A 7,961-nucleotide genomic window follows, 5' to 3' on the forward strand; every position below is an offset into this window, starting at 1 on the left:
TAATCATTTGATACAATGCATTTATTGTGTACATACATGTTTTTACATTGTACTTACATTTTAAAAAATACCTGCATGTAATTACATCTGTAATTAATTTCTGTAGTTACATTTGTAATTACACAGTTGACACTTCCCTTACACCTAACCCTACCCTTAAACTTACCCATACCACCACACCTGTCCATAACTCTACCCGTATCCCACCTCAATATCAGCAAAGGTGTTTTGCAATACAATTTGAACACAGTAAGTACATTGTACTTATTTTTTTTATGTAAGTACAAAGTACTTAAGGCCACCTAATATAAAAGGGGCCTAGGATATTGATACCTGACTTCTGAATATTACATAACGCAGAGCGTCGAATAGACTTCTGCGTTACGGGCCGAACTCATTACAGCATCAAGCCCCGATCTTTCTGCCACATCGCTTTAAGTAGGTCAGACCAGACCGAAACCTCTTTCAAATGGAAATACATAATAACAAAGGGAATTTAAATTGAATCACTATACTATGACCTGTCTCAATCAGAGACCAAATGGCTCCAACAGCCACACCCACCGTCATGAGCAAAATATCTCTAAGCTCTAAAAACTCTTATTACCTTCTTGTATACTTCTGTGGGGACGAGATTTTTGTGCCAGTCGCACAGACTTTTCAAACGATATCGAACACATATAATATTGTTTCGTGAGAATTGACAGATTTTGGGTGAATTCTAGGTGATCTCTCAGCATGAAGTGGAATAGGATGGGGGAAATTCAGGGGAAGGGAAATGCATGTTAATTAGAGCCATTCTCAATTGATTCACGTTGTCTTGGGAGAGAGTGATAACTATATGAGTGGATTCAGATGTTAATCCCTTTTATCTCCTCAGACAGTCTTTGTTTCTCAGCCCAATTTGGCCTTGCTTTTTACAGTCTTTCACCATTGCATTCAACACAGACATCCTCTGGCAATTTTAATGCACATAAAATTATTGGTCCCACATCACAGGACCTCATTTTCACATTTCAACACAATTTAAGAACACTGCAATGTAACAAAAAGTGTCCATACAGGTTTAAACCACATGTTGATGTTGCTAAATTCCTAAAATAGCTGACATTCACAGGTGCGTAATGTAGATCTCATGAAGATTGTGCTACATGAAGTATGTTTACAAGCTAAATTAATGCAGATGTTTTTGTGGGATCTCGCAGTGGATACAGGTTTAAAAGTTTAATTGGTTTCAAGTTACATTAAAGGGTTAGTTCACCCAAAAATGCAAATTCTGTCATTAATGACGTACCCTCATGTCGTTCGACACTCGTAAGACCTCCGTTCATCTTCGGAAAACAAATGAAGATATTTTAGTTGAAATCAAATGGCTCAGAAAGGCCTCCATTGGCACAATGTGCTTTTCAAGACCCATAAAAGGTACTAAAGACGTCGTTACAAAGTCCATCTCACTACAGTGGTTCTACAATAGTTTTATGAATTGACGAGAATAGTTTTTGTGCGCAAAAAAAACCTAAATAACGACTTATATAGTGATGACCGATTACAAAACACAGCATCATGAAGCTTTGAAGCGTTATGAATCAGTGAGTCGAATCATGATTTGGATCGTGTGTCAAACCGCCAAAATCGCGTGACGTTGGCGATCCAAACTGCTGAATCGACTCGCTGATTCATAACGCTTCGAAGCTTAATGATGGCGTGTTTTGAAATCAGTCATCACTATACAAGTCGTTATTTAGGTTTTGTTTGCGCACAAAAACTATTCTCGTAGCTCCATAAAGTTATTGTAGAACCACTGTAGTGAGATGGACTTTGTAACAACGTCTTTAGCACCTTTTATGGGTCTTTCACTTCTCCATTTCTCCCCAAGAAACTGCACCGCATTGCAAAAATGCAAACAAATCTTAAGCTGTTCTCTCTGTCTCACTGTCGAAATAACCATGGCAACTGATAGTGTATCCTCCCAATATGGCGGTGCCTTCCCGAAATGCAACGCGGAGTAAACATCGTTACGTCACCTTCTCATTCTCAAATTGAGAGAATGATACTAATTTGATGATTTTTGTAAAATCACGTTTTTGCTTTTCAAACAACGAGAGGTTTCAGTTTACTATGTTGCAGGCTCATTTATTGATTAAAAATAATTGATAATAAATAATATAATAATATTGGGCTTGTTTTTGAAGCTGCGGTTGCTTTGTCTCGCTAGAGTTGGCAACACTGGCATTCACCTGTTTGGGGAGGGGGCCAACATTATCCGTCTGCAATACCGGAGGCTGCACTTTCAGGACCGCATTTCTAACACCCTATTTTTTTGTGACAGCGCCACCTACCGAATCGGAGAACCGCAATCCCAGGAACGCATTTCCAGGACCCTACAGGGAGTGCAGAATTATTAGGCATGTTGATTTTCTGATCATATTTTTTTTCCAGGCACATTTGACCAATTCCAAACCACAGTAATCCTAATAACTACTATTGATTTAGTATTTAATAATGTATAAGTGATATATAATTGTTCATGAAGGCTGGAAATGAAAATCACCTTATATTCAGGTGTGCAGAATTATTAGGCATGTTTTCTTTTACAGATAAATTGAGCCAAAAAAGAGATTTAACTCAGACTGAAAAGTCAAAAAGTATTAAATGCCCATGAGAAGGATGCAATACTAATGCAATACTAGACATTGCAGTTAAGACGTGACCATTGGACAGTGAAATGCTCGTTGGGTCAGCAGGATCTGACAAAAACAGGTGGTGAAGAAAAGACACCTGTTAACTGCATAAGAATGAAGAATTAAGGTGAAGAATTAAGGGTGAAACCATCAGGAACCCTTTAGTCTCCAGCGCCACCATTTTCCAAAGCTGCAACCTACCTGGAGTCTCCAGAAGTGCAAGGTGTCAGGATCTCAGAGACTTCAGTTAGGTAAAGAATCCTAAAAAATGACCCCCACTAGATAAGAATCACAAGCTGAAGTGTTGTAAAATACATGAAGCCTGCTTTTTTATAGGCTTTATAGGTTTTATAGGTTGAGAGTGACTCTTGAAGGACCAGCACCACATCCTCTAGTACCACTGTTTGAAGAATTCATCTTCCAGAATCTGGCAGTACGTTTTGGGAGTTCATTTTAGTCCATCCTGAAGTCCGTTTTGCAGAGATGGACTAAAAATGAACTCCCAAAACGTACTGCCAGATTCTGGAAGATTAATTCTTCAAACAGTGGTCATGCCTTAACTGCAATGTCTAGTATTGCATTAGTATTGCATCCTTCTCATGGGCATTTAATACTTTTTGACTTTTCAGTCTGAGTTAAATCTCTTTTTTGGCTCAATTTATCTGTAAAAGAAAACATGCCTAATAATTCTGCACACCTGAATATAAGGTGATTTTCATTTCCAGCCTTCATGAACAATTATATATCACTTATACATTATTAAATACTAAATCAATAGTAGTTATTAGGATTACTGTGGTTTGGAATTGGTCAAATGTGCCTGGAAAAAAAATATGATCAGAAAACCAACGTGCCTAATAATTCTGCACTCCCTGTAGTTTTTGAGATCCGAAACAAGTGCCACCAAGGCAGTATTGTAACCCTTTTTATTTTTTTTTAGGTTTTTAAAGGTTTATTACACCCAAATACTGCTTTCTTTATTCCAATTAAATCTGGTTTCTAGGAATGTTGAGTAATTATTGGGTCCAAGTTGCATAATTTAATAACTCATCAAGTAAAATAAACAAAGAATGGTATAGCCTTTTCAGTCAATCACATTTTCAAGTACAGAGGGAATACACAAGGATGACTCTGGGCTTAGATTTAAGATTGTGTATATTTTATAAAAATAATATATTGCAACAGTTGAATTTGAACACACACAAAAACAAATTTGTTCATGACGTGAACCACATAGGAAGAACTTCATGGACAACGTCTGCACTGACTCCTAAGAGAGAGAAAGATAGAGAAGTTCATGAAATAAGGAACATTGAGTTGAACTTATTCAACTCTCTAATTTTTCATTTAAAATTTTAATTTTTAAAATCATAGTCACCACAGAGCACACACATTATATACAATACAAAAGTATATCAAATCTTCATACCAAATAATGTTCATATTACTGTTATTGCATACTGTTCAAAGATTTGGGTGAACAGGTTCTTGAAACATACATGTCAATAAAGCGCATCTGAACCGAGAAAGAAAAAAAAATAGAGAGAGATGCAAGAAATCTGAATAGAAATAATATGACTTTTCCTGTCCTTTAAATATTTAAAAACACACATTGCAGCAGCTCTACCTACCAACTGGATGCTCTCCCCTCTTTTCAACAAGTTCATTTTATATAAATAAATAGACATAAATTAGGGCTAAGTCTAGGACTTGACCAATTCATTCATCTTTTGTCATACTTCTGCCTGCCCTGAGCTGTATCCTTGAGAGCACTTCATACAGTACACAATAAATGACACAATCTAACACATGGTATTTTGACAGTCAGTTATTATGATGGCCTCTGTTATGCCGGACTATAAAAACGTCATATGTCTCAATCAACATTAAAACCATGCCAAAATATCTAGGCATGCGGCTGGCTTGACCGAGCGTTTCCAGAAGACGGCTCACTTGACCGCGGTAAAATAGGCCTACTCATAACATGTCATGTATTGTGTGGTAACGTTAAACAGGCTGACTGTGAGCACGTGACAGCTAAAACGATTATTTTAATTTACTTAAAACGAAGAAAAAACAAGTAACTAGCTTTCACAACGAACGTAATACAGTTGTCTTAAGACACAATAGCACTATCTAATATACGTATGATAGCTATGCATTCAAGACTATTTAGCAAATCACGATCACTTCGGCTACGTTAACTTTCCAATGAAATGCATCACGATTGTTTTTGATTTTAAAATAAAAAACTGATTCACATGTGTGATACGGTGATACTCACACGCTGATCGTCATCCATCTTTGCTGGTCCTCTAATCGCTAGGTGGCGTTGTCAATGAAAACCTAGGGTCCTAGAAATGCGGTCCTAGGACTGCGTTCCTGAAAATGCAGCCTCCGGTTGTGCAGGCAGAGGGGGCGCGCAGACTCTCGTGTCCTGTTTATTAATACTTCTATCTCCCCTCATCAGGTATTAAACACATTAAACGCAATAAGAGTAGGTCAAGATTTGATTAATGTGAATGACTTTGTTTAAAGCGTTTTAATAAGTTATTGTTATCCGAAGTGCAAAAGTTGGCTTCAAGTTTCGTCTGTTTATTGCGTGCGCTAGTTATGCATCTCATGCTAATGATGGAGACCATGTGGCCTCAGAGAGAGCGTGATGGATAGAGACTCTACATACAAATGTAATGTGTTTTGGGTAAATAATGCAACTGTTATGAGTTGCAGCTTACTGTGTTTTAAAAAAGGAAATGTATTTTATGAAGAAGTTTGAGTATGTTTGAACTACAAATATAACAAAAGATGATAATCTTAGCTGACACATAGTCACTTATGGTAATGTTAATGCTGTTCAGTAAAGACATCCAATGTCTTTTGAGCTGAATTTAAGGGTTATGCATTAAATTGTGAGTTATTGTAAATAAAATAACTGAAATACAAAAAAATGCATTAAATTGAGAAAATATTATCAAAATGACATAAGTATAATTTTAGGGCTTCGTGTCATTTTGTTAAAGTGCGAGGGAAGGATGAGGGTTAAATAGCGCTTTTTATATGTACATTGTTTCAAAGCCGCTTCAGTGATAACAGGAAGATTTTGTTTTTGGCTTGATAGATGAAAGCAGTTTCATTGTTCATCTTAAGTTCGGTGCTGATTCATTTCTAGTGTAAGTAATATATCATGTCACAATACAGATCTCGCTGCGGGAAACGCATCTCAGTCACATGTGACGCACGTTCGCGAAATCACCGCCAGGTGGCGCGCGCAAAGGGATGGTTTGCATCATTCCTCAGTAACGTTTTTACTTATAAATGAAGATGAAATAAGTGACTGGGAATAAAAATAACTAATATAATCTAGTATTATAATATTTAATCTCAGTACCACAGTAATGTATTAGTCAAGTTTGACCAAACTTTTATTTTGACGGGTTGCCGTGAAGACCTTTTGAGTTTCTGTGTGTTTATGACATGACGGTAGTTTTTCTCAAATGAAACGGTAAAATGCTCATGAAATGGCTCTGGAGATGACGTTCATGTCCTCATATGAGACGGCAGAGATGGAAACATGCGACCATCACGCGTGAGTGTGTGTGTGAGGTAAACTCAGACTGTAAACTGTGCATCTACGGCATTCATTCGCACAGAGACACGAAGGACCCATATTTAAATAGTCTTGCGGTGTAATATTCACAGACACTATCACCAGATGCGTTCTCAGGTACCGAAATTTGGTACCTATTGATTTGATGTGCATCGGTACTCGCTAATACCCACGTAATTTGGTCGGTCCCCTTAAAAGTACAGAGTTCGGTACCCAACCCTACTAATAATACGGGAATGATTAATAAACTAATAATACGGGAATGATTAATAAAATATGCTTGATGTATTTTGCAGGAGTTCAGTCTGTATATTAATATGCCGTTGTGTGTTTTTCAGGATCCTCTGTATGGAAGTGGGAAAGGAGCTTGGAAGTGGAGTCTATGGTCACGTCTGTTCAGGAATTAGAAGATGGGATGGCACACAAGTGTGTTGCTTAAACCAAACTTTCCTGACATAAACATCAGTGTTAATGATCAAAACATGTTTAAAAGAATGTAAAGAAATATTGTTCAAATTCACAAATGTATAAAACCATTTTTTTAGGTGGCCGTCAAATTCATTAACGACCACTTGCCCCCATTAAATTGGTGAGTTGAGAAGAGAAACATCAGTTGTAAGGTAGATGTAAATTTTATTGCTTTTGTCTTTTTAATTGTTTGAAATTATTTAGGAATCAAATAACTTTTTGTCAATCTCTTTTCTTCAGTTTTCCAAACCTGTCTTTGAAGAGGCACGTCGGATGTTGAAGGTGCTAAACCTAGAAGAGGCACGTGTAACTTTGACATTGTTTCATATGGATATTATTATGGACCATGATCATCACTCCATGACGTTATTATGATTAAACCCCCCAAAAAAAGAAAAATCGCCTGACTGAAGTAGTGAAATGCATTATGCGGCAACTAATTGCTGCACTTACAGCACTGCAATGTTTGATGCTCATCTCGGTGACACACATCGGGTGAACATTCTCATCAACCAGGACACAATGCTGATGAGGTTAATAGACTTTGAAAACGCTGCACTGTATTTACTGGCCATGGAGTTGGAGACTGGCACAGACGAGAAGAGATTGTTGAATTAAGTCATTATTTTAATAATTTTTTTGCACACAAACCATATTCTCGTTGATTAATAAAATTAAGGATGAACCTCGAAAGAGGTCATTAAATGGCTGTAAATAAAAATAATAAATCTCTTTATTTGTGTTCCGAAGATGAACGGCATGAGGTTGAGTAATTAATGACAGAATTTCAATCTTTGGGTGAATTAACCCTTTAAAGTAAGTAGTAAAATGTCTAAAGTGGACTGTTGAAATGGTGTAACCAAGACATTTTCTGAAAATGTCCTGCAATTTAAAATGTGGTGACCAACAAATGGCAAGTAACGCTTAATTCAATATTGATGGGACCCTTCAGAGTTAAAATCCCATAATGGCCTGTTTTCCCCCTGAAATGTAAAAGTAGATTGTCTGATAAGTGCACACTTGTGTGAATGTGTCGCAAGGGACAGAAAATAAGCAGTTGTTTATTTGTTAACTCAGCTGTTTAAAGCAGAATGAAAAGGTTTTGTAAGAGCCTTTTAACATCAAAAAGCCTTTTAGTCCTACAGCTGCATTTCTTTCAATTAATATGAAGTCCATTTGTTGAATTATTAAAACCAAACGTAGAT

The sequence above is a fragment of the Gobio gobio genome, assembly GCF_949357685.1.
Source record: "Gobio gobio genome assembly, chromosome: 23".
Taxonomy (NCBI): Eukaryota; Metazoa; Chordata; class Actinopteri; order Cypriniformes; family Gobionidae; genus Gobio; species Gobio gobio.